General features: G+C 39.9%; 1 protein-coding gene across 1 annotated transcript in view; it reads right to left on the bottom strand.

Moving 5' to 3' along the window:
* The window catches only part of RNF145 (ring finger protein 145), a 97,768-nt gene that overhangs the window by 56,766 nt on the left and 20,391 nt on the right, over positions 1–20,611 (bottom strand). Inside the window, exons 3-4 of the mRNA XM_045792015.2 lie at positions 17,171–17,260; positions 12,178–12,348 (exon numbers count right to left, since the gene is read on the bottom strand). The gene's annotated coding sequence lies outside the window, so the exon portion shown is untranslated. The remainder of the gene's footprint in view (positions 1–12,177; positions 12,349–17,170; positions 17,261–20,611) is intronic.

The following is a 20,611-nucleotide window of genomic DNA, read 5'->3' as shown; positions in this document are numbered from 1 at the left end:
AGCTGCCTATAAATGCTAAAGTTCAAAACAAGTAAAGAAAATTACTCTGGTAATGAAAGGGTTACTGCTATTATATTGCTGCTAATCCAGTTTTGGGAAAGCTCCACGTTGCCAGATACAGGTAACCAAATCAAACTAATAAGAAAAAAAGCAGAGAGAAAAACTGGGGGTGGGGCGGATTGCTCAAAAGCAGTCACAGTGTAGAAAGTACTTTCTAGAGGCACCCAAACTCACCCAAAACAGCAAAGGTCAGGAGCAAAACTTATTGTAAGTACCTGGAGCCAGGCTTAGAAAAATGCCCAAATGCCACAACCCGGCCATAAAAGGAATTAGTTTCAGGGCTAGAAGGAGAGAACTGGAATCTTTATGACTGTGGAATGGGAGACCATTCAGGATTCCAAAGGTTATCTTCCTGTTCGCTAAATGTATCCAACATAGAGGAGGAAGTCAGCATTAAGTTTGGAAGAGTAGATGTTGGTTACAGCCCTAGCCATTCGAAAAGACTAATCCCTGAATTCTTTATAAAACCAACTATTGCTAATAATCCCCTAGAAATTGTCCTCTGTTGCAAATCTGCAGATAATTGATAGCCAATTCACGATGCCTTCTAGATTGAGGGATAAGAGCTCATACAACAGACTTCATATAATGGGGCCCAAATCCAAAAAATCTCAGATAACCAACACTGGAAATATGGGGGAAAGAAGACTTATCATGTATTCATTTATTCACACACTTTATTCCTATGGGCACTTTGAGGTTTTCTCTATGTAATTCCATAGTTAACTTTCTTGAATAGAAGAGTCTAAATGATATATAAAAATTTCATTCCACCTGACTACCCTCATGGTTTGATTTTGAAAGTCAGTTCGAAGAGGAAAACTATAGTTTTCTTCAGCAACATGGTTCAATAAAGGGGAAATTAACTCTTTTTTGAGATATAATTCACATACCCTACAATACACTTTTAAAATGTGCACTTCAATGGTTTTTAGTCGATCCACAGACTTGTGTGACCATCACAATAAATTCTAGAACATTTACATCACCACCTCCTTTCCAAAAAACAAACAAAAAACCCCCCAAAACCACTGTATCCCTTAGCAGTAACCCTCTTTCCCTCTAGCCTTAGGCACCTACTAATCCTTCTGTGTCTTACAGATTTGCCTATTCTAGACATTTCATATATATTAAGTCATACAAGATGCGGTCTTTTGTGTCTGCCTTATTTCCCTTAGCAACATGTTTTCAAGGTCCATCCATGTTGTAGCATGTATAATTATTTGATTTCTTTTTATTGCCAAACAACATTCCTTTGTATGGCCATATCACATTTTGTCTAGCTATTCATCAGTTGATAGACACTTGGGTGGTTTCCATGTTTTCGCTCTTATGAATAGTGCTACTATAAACATTCAGGTACAAGTTTCTGTGTAGACACATGTTTTCATTGGTCTTGGCTATATACTTAGGAGTAGAATTGAATTACCTGGTCATATGGTAACTCTATGTTTAACTTTCCGAGGAACTGCCAGACTGTTTTCCAAAGTGGATGCTCCATTTTACATTCTCACCAGCATTGTATGAAGAGAGATTTACTCTTAGATTCAGATACCCTACCGTTAGATATGGGACCCTGTGCCAAGTGTTCATAATTTACAAACATCTCCATGTGTCATCTGTAAAACGGCGATAATGACTATCTATTTCACAGGATTACAATAAAAAATAAAACAATGTATGCTAATATTCCTAGTACAAAATAAGCCCTCAATATATGTTATTAGTGGCTCCCTCTGTCTTTGGTATCTGGTTGGCAACATTTATTCTGTAATAAAATCAGACAGAGATAAAATTATAAGTCCCTATTAACAGTAAGAAATGCATACACATAGTTGGTGCTGAATAAATATTTTTCACGGATAACTGGAAAAGCAATAGAACTTATACTGTTTTAATAACAAAATAAATTTATCTTTTTCTACCTCCCGTAGACCTAAATCCTGAGACTACAGGAAGAAAAAATATAGAAGCAGGTCTTATTTTTGTTTGGTCTGGATTTTTCAGATTTTTCCCCAAACATTTTTTTATTTCTCCAACTTTTTATCTTGAAGAGTTTCAAACTGCAAATCGAAAATTGCAATCATGACTCATAAACTCACCATCTAGATTCTACAATTATTAAAGTTTCGAATATTTGCTTTATCTATGTGTGTGTGGTGTGTGTTAGGCTACTTGAGAGTAAGTTGCAGACATCATCACACTGCACCCTTTAATTAAACGCCAGCCTGCCTCGTCTAAAAATAACAGCTTTTTCCAATATTCCCAAATGACCTTACCACACCTAAGAAAATGAATTAGAATTCCCTAATCTTTTCCTAATTCCGTGCTACTTTTTACTACTTAACTACCAGAGCTCTCCCTGAAATACCTTTTACAGGTAGCTTTTTTCCTAACCAAGATCCAAACAAGTTTCACTCGTTGCCTTAGTTGTTATGCCTTGCAAACCAGCTTTCCTTTCAACCAATCTGAGTGCTTGTGTCTGTTTTGAATCTCTAACATCAGCAGGGCAGAAAATGTATTATTGCCCTTGTTTTCAGATTTAAACTCTGCTGATGTACCTCTACCCTACCCAGTCACTTTCTCTGTATGGATTCTGATAGAGACTGAGATGGGTAGTAATACAAAATTGTGTGCTGCTTTTCAAGCATGATGATATTCAGCTAAATAGAATGGATACTGATTGTCATAGACGGCTGCTAGTTGCCTCCCCAATATCTATTATTCTCTTTTTAATACCATCTTGAACATTCTAGCCATGTAGTCTATTGGTGGATTAATCAACGTATCCTCTCTCCCACAGTGATTAGTCCAGGGAAGGACCCATGACCTGAGTCAATCAGGGCAAGACTCAACACCAGAGCTTCTGACTGAACTATCGAGAGAACAAAGTTTCTCTTTCCTGTTAGATCTAAAAAAAGAATCCTATAATTTCAGGGACTACAGGCAGTCATCTTAGATCCAAAAGGTAAGAACCTGAAAATTGCTCAAAGCTGGTAAAAGAGCATAAAAAGAAACCAGGACTTGGTCACAGTGTCTGAGTCGTGTTCTAAGCTTCACCTGAAGCCAGCATGTCCACATCCTGTTCATTAACTATATTAGCCAATAAATTACCTTTTTTTGTTTAGCCAGTGTGGGTTGTGTTTCCTGTTATTTGCAGTTAAAAGCATCCTAAGGCATTCAATCCTTTTAATTTGTAAGAGTAATATGCTGTTATAAACATAGGATGTAACTTAAAAAAAATAATTATGGTAAGTAGAAATACAGTTGTACAACTGAACAAATTATTATAAAACACAACTATTTAACCACTCCCCAGAAATAGAAGCTTGCTAATATCCCCAGAAAATCCCCACATACTCTTTCCCATCACAACTCTCTCACCACAAAGGCAACCATTTTTCTGACTTTAATATAGTCACTTCCTTTTCTTTGTTTAACCACCTAAGGATGAATCTCTAAATGTTGTTTAGTTTTGCCTGTACCTGAATTTTATATACATGGAATCATACGGTACGTATTCTTTGGTGACCAGCTTTTTCTGCTTAACGTTGTGTTTGAGAGTCGATTATATTCCCATGTGAAACTGTAGTTCAGTCATTTTCATTGCGGTATAGAATTCTCTCACATGCAGAGAACATTATTTATTCATTCTGCTGGATATGAACAGTTGGGTTCATGAACACCCAAATTCCAGTTTGGGGCTACTACAAATTACACTGCTATCAACATTTTTGCACTTGTCTCGCAGTGCACAAGGACACACATTTCTTTAGAAGAGCATTGCTGGGCCATAGTCTGCAGGTATTCAACTTCCTTAGATGACTCCCAGCTGTCTTCCCAGGAGTTTGCACGAATTTACACTCCCAACAGCAATCCGTCAGACTTCCTATTGCTCTATGTTCTGGCCTACAATTGATATTGTCAGTCTTTTAAATTTTTAACACTCTAGTGGGGGTTTTAACTTGCATTTCCCCAATTGCTGATGAGGTTAAGTACCTTTTCATATGTTTACTGGCCTTTCAGGACTTCCTCTTTTGTGAATTGTTCAAGCCTCTTGCCCAATTTTCTCCTGGGTTGTTTGTCTTTTGCTTTTTGTTTTATAATCCTTTATATTCTGAATGCAAGCCCTTTGTCAAATATATGCACTGCAAAAAATCTCTTGTTCCATAACTTCCCTTTCTTTCTTTAAATGGTGTTTTTAATGAACATAAATTCTTAATTTAGTACTTGGGTTTTTTTTTTTTTTTTTTTTTTTTTAATGTTGAATGCTCCTTTTAAGCCTGCTTCCCCCCTGCTCCACAGGGCCATCCCAAGTCAGGTATGTATGTTTGAGTAGGTCTGTTTCTGAACTTACTATTCCATCCCCCTTGTTCGTCTGTCTATCCTTGTGTGGATACCAAACTGTTTCCATTACTATAGCTAAATAAGAAGTCTTGGTAGGTGGTAAAGCAAGTCCTCTCCCTTGAGTTTCTTTGTTTTTATTTTTTCTTCAAGAGAATCTTGGCTTTTTGCATTTCCTTAGCAATTTTGGAATCAAATTTGGAATTTTGGCTTATCAAGTTTCCTAAGATCTACTTGAGGTTTTTAGTTCTCAATATGGAGGTCTTACATTACCTTTCATTACATTAATTCCCAGATATTTTATGTTTTTGATGCTGCTGCTACATTTTATGTTTGTCTTTGAATATGTAGCAGTAAATCTCAAGAGTCTCTGTCCCCAAGAACTTCCAATGTCTTGGGCTTGGGGACAGATACATAAATGGTTTTAATATAAAGTGAAATGGATTGGTTATGCTAAGGTGGGCAAAAGTTACCGTGGAAATACAAATGGGATGGATTTGCCCATTCCGTGGGGTCACGGGGTGGAAGGAAGAGAAAGGCATTCTAAGTGTTGAAAAACAGATAGGAATCAGCTGGTGAGTAAAGAGTGAGGCAAAGAGGAGAAGAGCACACATTTCACATACACATTTCAGGATGTTAGGTGGGACACTTCCTGCCTCAGAGTCAAGTGATGTGCCAAAACAATAGATTCAGATGTCAGCATGGGTGTGAAGCAAATTCTCCTATGGGTATAATTTACAAAAGGAATGTGAGCAAACTGGTTTCAAGACTCCTGGACCCATTTAGCCAGACAAGGTTATTAAATGGTTTAAAAGTGTGAGCAGAGAGAGGATTTGAGAAAGGTTTCTTTGGAGAGAGCTGTTCCTGTCAGTACTGCCAAGCAAAGGAGACATCATGGGGGACACTGCCTCCTCCTCTGGTCTAATGGTGGTGAGATCTTTCATGGGACCACTCACAGAATTTGAAATGTGTTCCCTGCAAAGGGCTGGTGCCTGCTGCACACCTGAGAGAGTGAAAGCAACCTGCGGCTGTCTTGGGACAGATGATCATTGCTAGAGTTTGTCAAAGGAAGCAAGAGGTGTGTGGGTGTTTCCATGGGGCATATGTGCACCACACGGGAAACAGGGCTGGCCCCAGTTGTCTGGGGTCCTGTACAATAGGACTAACTAGAAGGGCAGAGGGGCCTGATAGTAAGACGTTGGATGAGATAAAAACCCAATTCCAAGGGTCACATGTGACCACCTAGAATAGAGATGTATCCACCCAGGTCATTGATAGTATAATTAAGAATCTTCAAACAACCCATGGAGGGTCACCAGCTTCCTGCCTCTGTTGATCAGATATAAAAAGCGAGTTAGCTTCTCCTAGTTGATATACCAGTAGCAGCCTGGTGCTGATTGTTCAGATTCTACAAAATAACCACTGTGGAAGCAGCCTAAGCGCTCTCGCAGCCAGGTCCCCCTTCTAAGTCTCTGCATGCACTAGTATTCTGGAGCCATTAGCAAATCAGTGATATTGTGGGTCCTCTCTCATCAATTATGTCACTTTCTGGTGTATTATCCATATATCTTTCTCAATCAACTTCTATTTAAAAAAAAAAAAAAAAAAGAATGTGCACCAGGCACCAGGAGAGAAAGATTGAGGTTTAGGAACCTGACAGATCCAGAGAAATTGAAGGCCACCAACAAGTCCTTCCCCATCCCTGACCTGTCCTGCTTCGGGCAGCTTCCATCCAGGTGGGGTGTGATGCGGCTGCTGGTACACAGGAAGAAAGGAAGTGGGGGCAGAGCAGAAGTCCACCACTTCACATATGGAGAGAACTCTCACTGTTTGAAGGGAGATTGAAGCATTTAATTAATCTCTTGACTGGACACATTCTAATTACCAAATCAAGACTGTGGTTTGTAACTTAAAGTGAGTAGGACTGCCCATCAATTAAGAAGTCTTGAAATCTGTCCAAGTTTGCACTGGACAGCAGGGAAAGTAAAATAAACTTTCCGAATAAAAATGTTAAGGGCTAGTGGGTAACCAAATCTGATACCCCCAGAGTGTAAAGTACATGCAAGAAATGAAAAGCAATACAATTATGACCGGATCTAAGATTTACAGAGAGAAAGCAGGGAGAGATGAAGTAAACTGGGTCTATTCAGGAGCTGGGGAAACTTTCCATGACATGCTATGGAGTCTGGACTTTGACAGGAAATGAAGCAATACTGAGGAGTTTGTGTAGGAGAGTTTAATAGTTATTGGCCATTTACTGTGTTCTTGGCTCTGTACTAGGTGGTTCATATGAATTATCACACTGTATCCAGCTTCCTATCAGACTAGCCATACCAGAAGAAGTAACGAGTTTGCTCACAGAGTCCCATCTCTGAGTCTATTTTTAAATTTTTTAAATTTTTAAAAAGATTTTTATTTATTTGAAAGAGAGAGCACGACAGGTGGAGAAGCAGAGGGAGAGGGACAAGCAGACTGTGCTCAGCATGGAGTCCGACACACGAGGCTCGATCCCAGGACCCCTGAGATCATGACCTGAGCCAAAACCAAGAGTCGGACGCTACTGACGGAGACTTCCAGGTGCCTCCACATCTCAGAGTCCAGAACTCAAACTCCAGTTAAATCTAAGCTTTACTCTTAACTAGTTGTGTGACACTGGGCAAGTTACTTGACCTCTTCTATACCTCAGTTCCCTCATTTTTAGGATGAAGATAATTATCCTATTTACTTCATAGAGTTTTTGTAGGATTAAATGTGTCCTTATTCTTGGTGACTTCAACATAGATAATCCATGTGGGGTTTTTTTCTTTTTTTTTAAATTGTGGTGAAATTTACGTAACATCAAATTAGCCCTTTTAAAGTGAACAATTGAGTGGATTTGTATATTCCCAATGTTGTGCAAACACCACCTCTACCTAGTTCTAAAACATTTTCATTGCCCCAAAATGGAACTCCATGCCTGTTAAGCAGCTGTTTCTCATTCTCTCCTTCCTAATCTCCTCCTTTAACCCTCTCACTTAAATGATCTTTTCCTCGCTCCCATTTTTCTCTAACAGTTACATCTTAAACTGTCATTAACATCAACTTCCAAACCCTCAATTTTGAGCATCTTTCTCTCCCATCACTCCTACAAATACTGTGATTCTTTCTTTTTTATAATACTCATGTGTTCTTCTTAGCTTCAAGCTTCCAATCCACTGACCCTACCAACTCTTTACATATCCTTCTCATGTCCTTACATCTCTCTTTACCCAGCATAGACTCTACAGTGCATTATTTAAGTTTCTCACTTATAAATGTTCTTAACTTTCTTCCCCACCATCTGCTCAGCACCTGCACCTGAGATGCTGATATTGCTGGATAAGCCACACGAGCAATCATGAATCTCAAAGCTTAGCCTTCAGCACAACTCCACAAACCCACCGCATTGTCCTGGTAAGACTGTTCTCAACTCCCCAGAGTGGCTCACTCTGCTTTCTTTCTCAAACCTCCAGTATCACCCATTCTGCCCACTCACTTTCAGATGAGCGAGTAGCTAAGAAGATGGATGCAGTCAATCAAATTTCTTTCTGCTATGATCTACCAGCCTTTGTGGTGATATCCTAGGTCTTCCTTCTCCTCCGTGGGAGAGGGTTCCCTGCTCCTTTCAAAGGTCACGTCCTCCACTAGCCATCTGTATCACAGCTCTCTTGCTGTCTCAAGGACTTAAAACCTGCAGTAATTCCTCTGTTCCCTGTACCATCAACTTCTCTTCCTTCTCTCATGGATTACTGCCACTAGCACGCAAATATGCTTAGGATGGCAATCTTTAAAAAATCCCTCCCTTAACTTCATGTCCTGCATTCATCACCCCCATTTCAGTGCAAAGACTTTCTGAGAAATCATCTATAGAGATTGTCTCGACTTCCTCACCTTCCTTTTGCTCCTCAACCTACTCCACTTGGAAGTCCACCGTAAATACCTCACTGAAGCCATTCCTGGCAAGGTCATCAAAGACTTCCTCATCAAAAGTTCCAACAGTCCCTGGCCAGTCCTCATCTTATTCACTCCTACTACCAATAGCATTCCAGAGAGTCCGTCATCTTCTTCATAAAACACTCCAATCCTTGATTTCTGCAGTGGATTCCTAGGCCTGCTATAACAAAGTACCACAAGTCGGAAGGTTGAAAAACCACAGAAACTTATTCTCTCACAGTTCTGGAGACTTGGGAGTCCAAAATCAAGGTATCAGCCGGGCTGTGTTCCGTCTGAAGGCTCCAGGGAAGAAGGCTCCAGGGAAGAACCATTCCTCACCTCTTCCAGCTTCTGGTGGCTCCCAGAAATCCTTGGCATTCCTCAACTTATAGATGACACATCACTCCAATCTCTACCTCTGTCACACATGGCCTTCTTACATCAGTCATTTGATTCAGGGGCCACCATTATCCCATTATCCAATATGACCTTATCTGAATTAACTAACTGCATGTGCAGAAACCATATTTCCAAATATGGTCACATTCTGAGATTCTAGATGTACATGAATTTGGGGGGCACTATTCAACTCAGTATAACTTCTGCGACTACACACTGCTGGTTTTCCTCCTTCCTCCTGGCTGCTCCTCCCACTCTCTTTTTGGGGCTACTTTGCTTCCCCTGCCTCAGCTCTAAACGTAGGGACCTAAGGCGTGGCCCAGGGCCCCTTGCCTTCTCTAAATACATTCTTTCCTGAGGGGATATCATCTAATCCCACAGTTATAAAATTCCATTGAGGACTCCCAAATTTATGTTCCAGCCCTTACCTGTACCCATATTGATAATAGTAAATGCTCTGATACGTGTCAGACTTGATTGTAAGCTTGTAATTAATTGTGTATTAATTAATCTAATCATTACAACAACTTTGTGGGGTATTATTTTTATCCCCCATGAAGAAAGTGAAGCATAAGGAGGTTAAGTAAATAGTTCAAGCCCACATAGAGAGAAGGAGCCAGGATTTGAAACTGGGTAAACTGGTTCCAGAGCCTCTTCTCTTGACCACTACATACTCTGGCTTTCCATTGGGCTCCAGGCTCATATATTCAACTTCAAACTTGACATCTGTACCTACATGTCTAGTAGGCATCTTAGGCATGAACTAAATAGAATGCTTGACCCCCTCCCCCATTCCCATCTTAATCTTCCTTTCCTTGCTTCTACATCTTAGTATATGGCAAGGAAACCTATTAGCTTTACCTCTAGAATACCTCTCCAATGTGTCTGCTCCATTCTCACTACCACCTTAGTTCTCTCTCTCGAGTGACTGCAACTACTTTCTGCCTGGCCTTTCTGTTTCCACTTGTGCAGTCTGTATAACCAGCCAATTGAGTTTTTTGAAACATAAATCAGACCACGACATGCCCAAGTTTCAAAGCCTCCAAAATGCCCGCTTACGCTGAGAATAAAATGCACACTCCTGTTCTTAGCCTACAGGTCCCTGCTTGATCTGACGCTGCCCGCCTCTCTACCCTGACTCCTACCACTCTTTCTTGCTCACGCAAGAAAGTCATGATCTCACCCCTGCTTTCCCAGGAGTACTTTATGCCTGTCTCAGGCACTTCGTACCTGTTCACCTGCATACCAGAAATATTGTTGAAAATGCTCCACCCTCACATCTTCTTCCCATCAGCTCGAACATCACCTCATCAAAAAGTTCTTTCCTAAATCCTGACCTAATGTTGTGCCCCAGTCACTTTCTAACACACCATCCTACATTTATGTTTTAAAAGCATTCACGAGGGGCGCCTGGGTGGCTCAGTTGTTTTAAGCGTCTGTCTTCAGCTCAGGTCATGATCCCAGGGTCCTGGGATGGAGCCCCGAGTCAGGATCCCTGCTCGGCGGGAAGCCTGCTTCTCCCTCTCCCACTCCCCCTGCTTGTGTTCCCTCTCTCACTGTCTCTCTGTCAAATAAATAAAATCTTTTAAAAAAATGAAATAAAATAAAAGCATTCACTACCATTTGGAAATACCTTAATTATGTATTTGGTTATTTGAGTAAAGACTTTCTCCATCTTATTTTTATTTCTGTCTCCAATACCCCAAATGGTATCTAATACACAGTAACTGTTTAATATATGTATTTTAAAAGGAGCAATGAATGAAACTGAGTGAATAGACAAGTAAGGTCAATCACAGAAGGTTCTTTGGAGGACAGTTTTAAAGCATAGTTTGAAAGGAGAAAAGATGATTAACTATTAGAGAGGAGAGATAATATTATTAGCAAGGAAAACAAAATATTCAAAAAAGTGATGGTAGTCTTGAATAAGTGACAAACAGAGGCTTTAACTATACTACTTCAGGTGACATGGAAGGTTGGTCAATACAGAAGTAAAATTAGCTTATCAAATCAAGGAGTTATCATCATTTGGTTAAACATACTGAATATCAACCTAAGGGGTTTAAGTTTATTTATGCCTTCAACAAATATTTATTGAGTTTCTACTGTGTGCTAGGTACTATTCTAGGTAGTTTTTAATACAATGATAAACAACAAAGACATGATCTCTGCCCTCATGGTGTTTATAACCTAGTGGAAGACTGACATCAAATATTAATATTCCATGAACTTTTGGAATTGCCAAACAAACTGCCAAAGTGTGTACTGAGTTAACATTTTTGTAACATTAACCAATGTGGCTTTTATCCCTAGACTGTTTCCCTTTGGCCCTTACCCATTCATTTAGCTCAGTATTCTGTATGTAATGACTTAGAAAAGGTATGACACAGTGGAATCCAATACATAACTAACAAGACTCTTGTTCTAGCTCTTGAGTTTCAAAATCTCGGCTTCAGAAGGCATGGAACATAACTCTGGGATGGAGAGTGATTGAGGAAAATACTTGATGAGTCAGAAAGGCTTCTGGGTCTAGAGACTAGAAACATTTCGAAAGGTTGGAGGAGAGGAGGGTCAGAGGGAAGTGATTAGAGCTTAGGTGCTGTTGGATCTCTGGAAAAGGGAGCCTCTATCCTATCTCATTGCCCATGCCATGTTCCAGTAAGTGACGGAAATCCAAGATAGGTCTGTGGCACATGAGAGCAGAGGAGAACAGTGCTCCCCTTCTCAGCAAGTTGTCCAACCTCAGAGAAGAAATGGCTTTGTGATAGGTCTAAGCACTTGACCTTTGAAGCCTCACAGAATCACCTGTGCTACTCCTTGGTGCAGAAAAGCAAAGTGATCTAAAGAGGAGTAATATTCTGAAGAAGCATAGTATTGTTTTGTTGACAGCAAGGCTGTCATTTTCTGACAATGACTAATTCTCTAATTCTTTGATATTCACTGGGTATCCAACAATCAAATTCAAGTTTGATATGAACTACCTAGAATTAGCCAGACTCACAAGTTGAGAGCTCAGTCCCACAAAAATGCTCCTACTTCACATGCCTGCCACAAATGGGGTCCCCAAGCTACTTACACCAGCCCAGCTGACTATCCATTTGGGAGTTCCCGTGACCCCTCCCCACCCAGGTTTGATAATTCACTGGAATGACTCAAGGAACTTAGGAAACTGCTACAGTAGTCCCCCTTATCCATAGGGGATACATTCTAAGACCCCAGTGGAAGCCTGAAACCACAGATAGTACTGACCCCTATATATACTATGTTTTTCCTGTACATACATACCTACGATAAAGTTTGATTTATAAATTAGGCACAGTAAGAAATTAACAACAATAAAATAGAACAATTACAACAACATACTGTAAAAAAGTTATGTAACTGTGGTTTCTTTCTCAAAATATCTTATTGTACTACACTCACCATTCTTCTTGTGATCATGTGAGATGATGATACGCCTATGTGATGAGATGAAATGAGGTGAAGGACATAGGCATTGTGATGTAGCGTTAGGCTACTATTGACCTATGATTCATCAGAAGGAGGACCATCTGCTTTCAGACTGTCGTTAGCACCACAGTTGACCACGGGTAACTGAAGCCACAAAAAGTAAAATAACAGATAAGGGCGGGACTATTGTATACTTACCATTACAGTTTTATTATAAAGGATGTAATTCAGGAACAGCTAAATGAAAGAGATGCATAGGGCAAGGAGTGGGGAGTGGTACACAGAGCTTCTATGTCCTCTCCAGGCATGCCACCCTCCAAGCACAACGATGTGCTTACCAACCGGGAAGATCCCCAAACCTTGTTGTTCTAGAGATTTTACTGAAGTTTAACGATGAGGCATGATTGATTAAATCACTGGCCATTGGCAATTGAACTCAAATCTCCAGTCCCTCTCCTCTGACCAGGGTTAGGGCTGGGGCGGAAAGTTCCAACCTTCTAATCATGTGGTTGGTTCCTCTGTTAACCAGCCCCCATACTGGAGCTATCTGAAGGCCAAGAAGCAGCTCATTAGAATAAATTCAGGTACGGTGGAAAGGGGCTTGTTAGGAATGACAAAATACACTAACTACTATTAGGAACTTTCTAGAGTTTTAGGAGCACTGTGCCAGGGATCAGAAACAAAGACCAAATACATATATATACTTTATTTATCATATCACACATTGGGTGTTAGAAGGATTTTCTGAGAATTTTCCATAGCTCAGCATGGTGCAGGAACAGCAGAATGGATTGTTTCAGGTCTACAGGGTATTTAGAAGGAACAAGGCAGAGCAGTGCCTGGAGGGCCCTCTGGACAGGAGCCACGAGGTGATAGCAGAGGCCAGTATGTAGGCTGTTCCTGTGAAACTGAGGGGACGAGGAACTTCACAGCAGAGATTAGCTTGAATGGATGCTGTCAGAGACCAGATTCCTCTCTCCTAATGTCATGACACTCAATAAGCTCCCTGGAACCGAGATAAAACCCCAGGAAGAAAAGGAGGGGTGAGTACTGACTCGAATATTGTTATCAATTCCTGGTTGAATGGAGAGTCAAATTATCGATTAAGGTGAGATATATATATATATATATATATATATATATATATATATATATATACCTAAGTTTGTAGATTGAGATCATCCCTGTCACTAAATAGAGGTGTACAAAACTACAGGAGATAGGGGAAATCCAATTGGATGCCTTTTAAATATCAAAAAGAGGGGCGCCTGGGTGGCACAGCGGTTGGGCGTCTGCCTTAGGCTCAGGGCGTGATCCCGGCATTATGGGATCGAGCCCCACATCAGGCTCCTCCACTATGAGCCTGCTTCTTCCTCTCCCACTCCCCCTGCTTGTGTTCCCTCTTTTGCTGGCTGTCTCTATCTCTGTCAAATAAATAAATAAAATCTTTAAAAAAATATATAAAAAAGAGCTGAGTCTGGCCAGCTAGGAAGAATAAGAATTTAGAAATAACTTCATTTAGAAGACAATTTAAGAGATTAAAGGAACCCAATCATAAAGTGAAACATCCTGGGTGAGGGGCTATAGATTCAAATTTGACTAGAATTAGAGAAGTGCACATGGGACACTTGCTGGCTATGGAATCCCTGTTACCATGGACACAGATAGGCCATGTTGTGTTGGGAGAACACAAAATCTTGAGTTCCAGCCAAAGCATGGGTCAATGTGTATCTTCAGTGCCCTCCTTCTCGAAAGACAACCCTAAATTGTTTGGTATAGTATAATTGTCTGCTTCATATGTCCATTTTAATTCCAGGGAGATTTAGAATTGAGACTAAAGATAATAGAGTAAATGATGATAACTGATTAATTCAAACCTATTGTATTTATATATCTGTGGTAAGTAGAGGAATAATAGGGGTATGCTTACTATTTGAAATACTTGTTATGTTTTAGAGAATATAGTATATTAACGAATCAAACACAATTGCCTTGTGGTTTCAATTTATACTATATAATTGAACAATTGATTAGACTTGTGATTTTAAGTTCAATTAATAACAAAATTTTATTAAATTTAAAGACAGTACTGGAATATTTAAGAGAACCTAATATTCACCATATCTATGTGTTTAATATATTACAGTTATTTAAGGTATTTTTGTTAGGCATTGAATGTCTTAAAGTAAAAACAATTACATTAAATTTATAAATGTAATTTAAATGTTTGAGAAACTAAAATTAAGTTTGTAAATGGGCTTACACATTAATCAAGTCCCCCTTAAAAGTGAATGTTAATAATGTATAACCTTGTCAAATCACTAAGTTGTACATCTGAAACTAAAATAACATTGTGTGTCGGCTATTAAAAAAAAACAACTTTTTAATAAAGAGGAATGTTAGAAGTCTCACTTACTTATAAATAGAATGATACCATTTTTATTTTGAATTTAGAAGCTTATGGATGAATAGATTTTTGATCTTATAACCTTAAGGGCAGTTATTAATTTTTAAAACCAAACTAATCATACATAATCTTTTCTGGGCATAAAACTGCCATTGACACCAAAAAACTCACACTGACAGTACCCACTCTACTGCCTTGAAGGGAAAGAATATGGTGTCATGAAAGAGACTAATAGGAAAAAAATTCCTAGATTGTATTATATTTTTAAAGATTTTATTTTTAAGCAATCTCTACACCCAACACGGGGCTTGAACTCACAACCTCAAGATCAAGAGTCACAGGCTCCACTGACTGAGCCAGCCAGGCACCCCTGCATTCATTTTAACTTAAATGTGAGAATTGACAACAGTAAACTACAATGCCTTCTCTTATGAAAATTAAAAAATATTATTCATATTTTTAATAAATAGTCTTTGTCTAGAAGAAAAAGAAGGCTCATTGAAGGGACTTAATTTAGATTAGGAAAGCTTCTCTGAGAAAGTGCCTTGTGAGCAGAGACTTCAGAAAAAGGGTCACCATGGGAAGATCAAGGAGAGGAGAGTTCCAGGTGGGGTCCTGGGAAGGGCCTGATGTGCTAGAACAGAACAGAGGGAGCTGGATTGAGAGGAGGCTTAGGTCAGATCAGATAGACCCTCAGAGGCCATGTTATACCATCCACTACGCAAATACAAATATTATATAAATCCTAGAGGGTAATGAAAAACCACCAAGGATTTTAAGCAGAGGCCAGAGGTGCTAAGTAAGGCCGATTGTACAGCCTGGGCACTACAGAACTTCATGGAACACAGCTGGCAGAGTCCCTGGTACGGCACAACATGGCCTCCCTGCAGGTGACATGATCAAATGAGGAGTTTTAAAAGATCACTCTGGGTGCTGTGTGGAGAAGAATTTTAGGGCCAGAGTGGAAGCAGGGTGATCATTTAAATGGCTAATGCAGTCTTCAATCAAGTGGCCTAGCATAGTACTTGTGATAGAGAAAAGTGAACAGACCATATTTGTGATTTCCACAATCAGCATTAGAGGTCCAGGTAGATTCCTGAATTTGAGAGTAGCCTGATTTAAATAGTGCTCGAGAAAAATTAATCTTCAAGACAGTAGTGTGCTAGAGCCGACCTGTAGCAGCTTGCACTGGTTCGTGAAAGCTGAACGTATGCACCGCTCTCCAACTCTTCCTTCAATGACATCAAGTTGGTAGCTTGAAATCTGCCCCCGGTGGGAGTATTTACACCATGGAAATTGGCAAGTGCTACAAACAGAGCTTCCTTCCCCAAAGAGTCGGTTGTGATACATTTACTAGCACGCCACTGCTTCCAGCTTTTTAAAAATATTTCAAACGAAATAATCACTACATAAGATATAGTAAGAAGTGGTGGAACATTCATAAGGCGGCTGCAGTTAAAATACATGGCATAGTTATAGAGACACTGGGAGGGAAAAAAATCTGTAAGACTTGGTGGTTTGTTGATGGCAGCAATAGGAAAAGAGGGACAGATTGCATTTTCTCCCCTGGAGAAAGGACTCATTTCCAAGCACATCTCTTTGGAGAAGACTGCCAAGAGAACATTGCAGAGTTTGGTTCCCTGTCATGTGTATTTTAAATGTCCCTGCTTCAGCTGTCAAGGATTTCAAGTGTCTCTTTAAAATTCTGCCTTATTGTAGCTCAGAATTCTGAATTCTCTCACCATTTACTGGTATAGTTAAATGAATGGAATAATAATGAAATCCCAAGCTCTCAGTCATTGAGCGTGCTGTCTTGTTTAAACAAAAGCTCTGTAGAGATATGAAGAAGAACGTTCTTAAAAACTCAAAAATGTCTTCCAGTTTGCGAATGCTGCAGAATCATGGCAGCCTGTGTGGTGACTCACCCGGGCCTTAAAAAGATATGTGGAAAGTTCATATAAGGGTTTCTAAAAGGTATCAGGAAAGGAAGTGGAAGAAGATACTAAGAGATTGCTCCACATATTTTTTTCCATGAAAATAAGTGTTCTGTAGAATTTATAACTTATGTCCTAAGAATAATACTAAACACCCTTTATCATTAGTTTGTATATCTAATGGTTCAGAAACACTAATGTTAACCCTTAATCAATATAAAAAAGTGAAATATAAAAAATGATTTCATCTTTTCATTCTTTCAATAAACCTCTGTTAAAGGTATACTAAATGACAAGTATTTCCCTAGATCCTGGAGATATAAAAATGGATAAGACTACCTTGGTTTTGTGCATAATAACTGAGGAAGACAGAGTCATGAACAGATTAGAGTACAATGTGGACAATGCAGTGGCTCAGTAGTTAGGAAGCCCAAGAAGGGGCCCAAGACTCAGAGTCGAGTGAGCAGAGGCAACTTCCTGGAGGAGGTGACACTAAACTGAATCTTAAAGAGTAAGGAAAAACCAGATGAAGTATGTGTATGGAATGCGGGAATTTCAGGCAGAGGAGAGAGCATGACAAAAACCACAGAAGTAAGAAATAGCAGAGCAATCTTTAGATCCTTACCTGAAAGGCAGAAAAGAATAAGGAAAGGTGGCTGGAGACTTCCAAATTCTCAGCGGCACACCAAGGAGAAGGCAACTAGAATGGTCCACCCTGGGTGTAGACAAAAAGGGGGTGCATTGTCTGTGGAGTATTTGAAAACAATAAGAATGACTACATTGCCAACAATTCTAAACAATGATAAAATACTCCCTCTGTCAAGCGGCCACTCCCATGGGTAGACCACTGCATGTTCTTCCTCAAGACGTGGAACAAAGAAGTTACGTGGTCAGGTTCCTGAGCTGTGCAGGTATAGAAATGCCGCTGCAGTTGTATCTAAGTGAGAAATCCTTTCTTTGCATCCCCATTCCCTATCTCAAACAAATGGTTCCATTGAACATTCTCGGAGCACTAAGCACTTTTCCTTAGTAACCTCATCAGTTTATAATCATATCTACTGGGGTGCCTGGATGGCTCAGTCGGTTAAGCAACTGCTTTTGGTTCAGGACATGATCTCAGGGTCCTGGGAGCAAGCCCCACATGGGGCTCCCTGCTCAGCGGGGAGCCTGCTTCTCTCTCTCCCTCTGCTGCTCCCCCTGCTTATTACTCTCTCTTTCTCTCGTGCTCTATCTCTCAAATAAGTAATAAAAATCTTTAAAAAAATCATATCTACCAAGTGAGAGAGGGGGAGAGAGAGAGAAAAATGTGCAGGAGAAAGAGAGAAAGAACAGGTTTCTAGAAGATACATAGAGTTTGGGATAAGTTGAGTTTTTATTGGCTTGTGGGAGATCAAAAAGAGATATATAGCAACTGGAAATTGATTCTGGGCTGGAACTGTACATTCAGGAGTCAGCACGGAAGTGGTAGTTAAATCTCGGGGAGTGGAAGAGGAACCTGGAAAAACAGATGGTGGGCCAATGATGGAATGGTAGGAAGCTGAATATTGCATGGACAGAAGACAGAATGAAAGTCTAAGAAAGAGACAGTGAAGGGATACTCAGAAGCTTACCGCAAAATTGGGGCAAGACTTCCCAGGGCCAAGGTGGGGCAGAGAAAATTGGAGATAATGCAAAAGAGATAAATATTCGTTAAGTATCCTTGGAAAAGAAACCGGAAGAACTCACAGTATGTGTTGGGAGGTAGCTAGGGAGTTGAAGATGCAATGGCAGAAATCCTAGAAAGAATCGAGAGTGACAGATTCTCATCTGGTATTTTAAGTGGATTTATGGGCCTCTACCCCAATCCCATATTAAGCTCTGAAGGTGACAAGACCCCAGAGTTTACCCACAGCCCAGAGTGGTAGGGAGTAAAGTAGACACAGTGAGTGTCCTTCTTGCCTCAAAAACAGCATGGCCCTAGCAAAGAAACTCACCAGACCAGAAAAGACAGGAATGTGGGTAGACAGACGACCAAAGACCAGATGGGATGATGCACATCTCAGAAGATGCCACTGTCCTAAGAACTGAGGCCCACATGGGCCTCCCATATGACTCACATTAACTAAGCCTGTGCTTACCCCCTACCTCCACTTAAATGTTACCTCAGGAAACTTGCAGCATCTGCCACCGGTAGAATAATTACAAAAGAATAAAAATTAAGTTCAAAGATAGAAAAATAAAGTCATATTTCTTGCATACTTCAGTTTGTGAACTGGAGTCTATATGTTTATTACAGAAAACAATAAACTATAAATCCTAGACTCACTGGGTCTTTTCTCTATATGGACATTGCATTCAAAAAAGTACAGTCTTGGGGCACCTGGGTGGCTCAGTCGTTAAGCGTCTGCCTTCGGCTCAGGGCATGATCCCAGGTTCCTGGGATGGAGCCCCGTATCAGGCTCCCTGCTCCCCTGGGAGCCTGCTTCTTCCTCTCCCACTCTCCCTGCTTGTGTTCCCTCTCTCACTGGCTGTCTCTCTCTCTGTCAAATAAATAAATAAAATCTTTAAAAAAAAAAAAAGTACAGTCTAAGAATGATTAAAAAACAAAATGAATTTCTGAGCTTTAATTTGCATTGCTCAAAAATCTTTACAGAGGATCCCATTTCTTTTGTGTGTGTGTTTTATTGTTATTATTCTTCCAGAGTTTTTATTTTTAAGTAAGGTCTAGGCCCACCGTCTTGAGCTCATGACCCCAAAATCAAGAGTCATGTGCTATACCAACTGAGCCAGCCAGGCACCCCCAGAGGATCTCATTTCTAACCCCCAGGTACATTTTTCCTATGTTCTTTTTCTTTTTTCCACACTTCTCCCACAACCGGTATTGCTTTGGATGCTCTCATTCACAGCTCTACCTCCCCAAAACTTTTCCCCCCTATGGTTTACACTGATACTTTACTTTCTAAATTCCCTAATCTTTGTATTCTAGTTCTTTAATTAATTTAACTTCCCTTTCTTTCTTCCCCTCCTCTTCTCCCTCCTCCTCTTTCTTCCTTCCTCCTTCCCAAGATAGGGAGGGATTGTGAATCTAACCAAGCAAAGAGAGTATCCTCTTTATAAGAGACTACTAGGGAAAGAAAACTAGAAACACTGGTTAATTTTTAAACCACATCACTTAAGAGAAGGTGGATAAACTAAAAGATGAAAATGTGAATTACCTAAAATTCTATTTTAAATATGTCTACTATACTTTCAGATTTTCTCCTATGCATTTATAACACACATACATTTAAGCTGAAAAAAAAATAGCCTTGTCATAGCTCTTGCAGCCCCCTTTAATGTAATTATATTGTGAATATCTTTTTCTCTCAAGCATTATATGTACATTACTGTTAAAAGCTATATGACATCCCACTGTTTGAATATACCATAATTGATGGACTTGGTGTCCCACTGTTAAGACACTCAGGTTATTTCCCATTATACAATTGTGAACACTATTGCTGTCCTTTGTTCATTTGTGCAATTATTTTCAAAGAATTAATTACTAGGTGTGATAATTCTGGTCAAAGAGTACACATATTTATAATCGTTTTCTAGGCTGCTGGAACAGAATGTCACAAGCCAAGAGGCTTAAACAATAGAATGTTATTGTCTCACAGTCCTGGAGGCCAGAAATTGAAGATCAAGCCGTCAGAAGGTTGCCTTCTTCTGCAGGCTGTGCGTGAGAATCTGTTCCATGACTCTCTCCTGACTTCTGGTGGTTTGCTGGCAATCTTTGGCCACCCTTGGCTTCTGCTGCATTACCCCGAACTCTGTCTTTATCTTCCCATGACATTCTCCCTATTTGCCTGCCCGTATCCAAAATTTCCCATTTTATGAGGACACCAGCCATATTGTATTAGGGGGTCACCCTACTCCAGTATGACCTCACTTACAATAACCCTATCTCTAAATAAAATGACATTCTTAAGCGTTAAATGTTAGGACTCCAACATATGAATTTGGGGAAGACACAATTCAACCCATAATATATCTTTAAGACTTATAATATATGTTGCCAAACTTTTAGAGCACAACTTTGAGAAAT

The sequence above is a fragment of the Ursus americanus genome, chromosome 15, assembly GCF_024610735.1.
Source record: "Ursus americanus isolate L20-20 chromosome 15, mUrsAme1.1.p, whole genome shotgun sequence".
Lineage (NCBI taxonomy): Eukaryota > Metazoa > Chordata > Mammalia > Carnivora > Ursidae > Ursus > Ursus americanus.
The sequence above is the reverse complement of the archived record's forward strand: the minus strand, read 5'-3'. Positions and strand labels throughout refer to the sequence as shown.